The 3,328-nt window shown below is 44.2% G+C and overlaps 1 pseudogene; it reads left to right on the top strand.

The window, feature by feature from the left end:
• Window positions 1-1,697: 1,697 nt before the first annotated feature.
• Window positions 1,698-2,978, top strand: LOC147333908 (P2Y purinoceptor 14-like; annotated as a pseudogene).
• The last annotated feature ends 350 nt before the right edge of the window (window positions 2,979-3,328 follow it).

The raw sequence follows: 3,328 nt of genomic DNA, 5'->3' as shown, positions 1-3,328 counted from the left end.
AGACGTGTTCCGCTGCTGAAGCCAGTGCATGTCCAGGCCCGTCTGAAGTTTGCCAGAGAGCACATGGATGATACAGCAGAGGATTGGGAGAATGTCATGTGGTCAGATGAAACCAAAGTAGAACTTTTTGGTATAAACTCAACTCGTCGTGTTTGGAGGAAGAAGAATACTGAGTTGCATCCCAAGAACACCATACCTACTGTGAAGCATGGGGGTGGAAACATCATGCTATGGGGCTGTTTTTCTGCCAAGGGGACAGGACGACTGATCCGTGTTAAGGACAGAATGAATGGGGCCATGTATCGTGAGATTTTGAGCCAAAACCTCCTTCCATCAGTGAGAACTTTGAAGATGAAACGAGGCTGGGTCTTCCAACATGACAATGATCCAAAACACACCGCCGAGGCAACAAAGGAGTGGCTCCGTAAGAAGCATTTGAAAGTCCTGGAGTGGCCTAGCCAGTCTCCAGACCTCAACCCCATAGAAAATCTGTGGCGGGAGTTGAAAGTCCGTGTTGCTCGGCGACAGCCCCAAAACATCACTGCTCTCGAGAAGATCTGCATGGAGGAATGGGCCAAAATACCAGCTACTGTGTGTGCAAACCTGGTAAAGACCTATAGTAAACGTTTGACCTCTGTTATTGCCAACAAAGGTCATGTTACAAAGTATTGAGTTGTATTTTTGTTATTGACCAAATACTTATTTTCCACCCTGATTTACCAATAAATTCTTTACAAATCCTACCATGTGGATTCATGGATTTTTTTTTTCACATTCTGTCTCTCACAGTTGAAGTGTACCTCTGGTGCAAATTACTGACCTCTGTCATCATTTTAGGTGGGGGGACTTGCACAATCGGTGGCTGACTAAATACTGGACGCTAACTGCTGACAGTTCAATGTCTTTGGTACAGCGCTGTTCCTTCACAGTGATGTGCCCAGGTTACACCATCGCTCACTGATGTACATTGGCAGTCCCCCACCTCTCCTCTTACCACTCTCCATTGCATTCCTCTAACCAGTTGAAAGCCATCCAGAGTTATGACAGAGTCCGGTGTGTGGTCCGTGAGCCATGTCTCAGGGATCAGTAGGAGGCTGCTCTGCTGGTACTCCCACTACAGTCTGGTTAGCGCAATTAGCTCTTCCATCTTGTTGGGTAAAGATCTTACATTACCCATGAGAATGGATTGAATGCTTGGTTTGTACCGTCTCCTTCTTTCCCGTTACTTCACTCCAGCCCTGCATCCCCTCCTCCGACGCCGTAATTTCTTCGCAATCTTGGGTTGCTCCTCCGGGAGCACCTGTTGCCCAGTAGCTGCTCCCTACTGTAAACAATGGGGTGGCTTAGAGGTTCTCCAGAAGTGGTGGTGAAAAGTCCCAAAAAGAGTAGAAGGCATGCTACTACTCTCATGAAAATTTGTGGGTCAATGTCCAGTTGCACTTCAAATAAAACACGACCAAGAGTGTCGGGGAGAAAAGTGTAAAACACAAGAAAAAAAATCAATCAAGTTATGGTAATGTGATAGTATAAGTGACTGCTTTAATCTACATGTGCCGTCATTTTTGTATCAAGTGAAAGCTTTCTGAGGATTAAATACAATAATCATCTTCAAACACATAAATTAACTTTGATCAGATGAAAGAAGGTTGGTCTTGAAGAACCTCTGTGATTTGTATTTATTTTTCAGCCACAGAAGCATGATTGACTCAACAAATATGACTTCACCTCTCAACCACACGCATGATCTTTTTATCCCATCAGTCAACCCTTTCTTTATGCTGGTCTACAGTCTGCTGTTTCTGGTACGGTTAAAATTTTCAGATTGCGCCCTGTTAGAACCTGAATGTTTGAAAGTCCTGTCCTCTTCATCCTCTCGGTGTCTCTTCAGGTGGGTTTACTCCTCAATGGCTTCATCCTAAAGTTTTACTTTCACCAAGTTCGGCAGCAGGCCTCAAACAGCTTGATGGTCTACCTGAAGCACCTGACAGCTGCTGACTTCCTGCTCTGCCTCTCTCTGCCATTGCGGATAATCCACTATGCCAGCAGCTCTGGCATTGTTTACATACTCCACTGCAGCATTTGAGCTACTTCCCTGTACCTCAACATGTACGCCAGCATCCTGTTCATGGGGTACATCGCTGTTAACAGGTAAGGAACCTTTACTGAGTATCATTTGCAGTTCACGAGAATGTTAAAACCAGATTATTGGGTTATTTACAAACTCTTCAGTCCTAGCAACAACACGAATATTTATTTTCACCGTATAGTGACTTCTGCATATTTGGCACCACTGTGACTTTTTTTGGTGAAGTTTGTTTTACCACATTTTCTCTTCTCTCTGCAGATATCTGAAGATCGTCCATCCTTCAGGAACTCACATCCTGCAGACAGTACGAACTGCCCACGTCGTCTCCACGGTCACCTGGGTTTTTCTTCTGGCTCAAACAATCGCCTACAACATCATGTTCTTCATCACTCACAATCCTCTGGCCTCTGACCGCTGCTACTGTGGGCCCCTCTTCAGTACGTCATTCAGCGTCCTTCATAAAACATTTCAAATCAGCTGCACCATCATCTTCCTCTTGGTCTTCATATCCCTGGTCTTCTTCTACTACAGCACCTCCCGCAAGGTGTTGCAGGCACAGCAGAGGCAGCTGGCCTCCTCTAGCTCTGAGAAGCTGGTGAAATCTTGCAGAAACATGTTGGTGCTGGTCAGCATCTTCTGTGTTTGTTTTGTGCCCTATCACCTGGTTCGTGTTCCCTATAGTTTTTTCTGGAATAACTCTGTGGGTGGGGTGTTATACTACCTGAAGGAGGCTGCCACCATGGTGTCAGTTTTTAATGTCTGTCTGGACCCTCTTGTTTACTTTTTCATCTGTAAGACTTTTCGGGCTCAGGTGAGAAAGATGTCCAGGAGAGTCAACGATCCAACAAAGAGAAGGGGAGAGAGCATCAAGAGCAACAAGGCAAACCAGTGAGCTGTAAAGTAAAGAGTTTCTGCTGAGTTCAGAGGTCAATATGAGGCTCAACTCAGCAATTCATTTGGAGGCGATGACATCATGTTATTTAAAAAAAATATATTTTCAATAAATTTGAAACAATTTAAAGGAAACCTTTTCCATCCTACCATCAACAGCTATTTTGTTTGTAATATTTTAGAGGTGAAAAGAAAACAAATGAATCAATCTTGAATGAGGCTGTAACATGTGTTGTGGAGAATTTAACAATAACCTGCAACACACCCAGTGAGCTTGATTTGAAGTGGGTTTAATAAACACATTGCAATGTGGAGAAAGCCCTTACATCTTATAAACAGAGACACAGACAG

Source organism: Aulonocara sp. 'chitande type north' Nkhata Bay, linkage group LG3 (genome assembly GCF_057382095.1).
Source record: "Aulonocara sp. 'chitande type north' Nkhata Bay isolate Kocher_YH1m ecotype deep benthic linkage group LG3, A_spYH_male_GT1.1, whole genome shotgun sequence".
NCBI lineage: Eukaryota > Metazoa > Chordata > Actinopteri > Cichliformes > Cichlidae > Aulonocara > Aulonocara sp. 'chitande type north' Nkhata Bay.
This window is presented reverse-complemented; position numbering and strand designations above follow the sequence as displayed.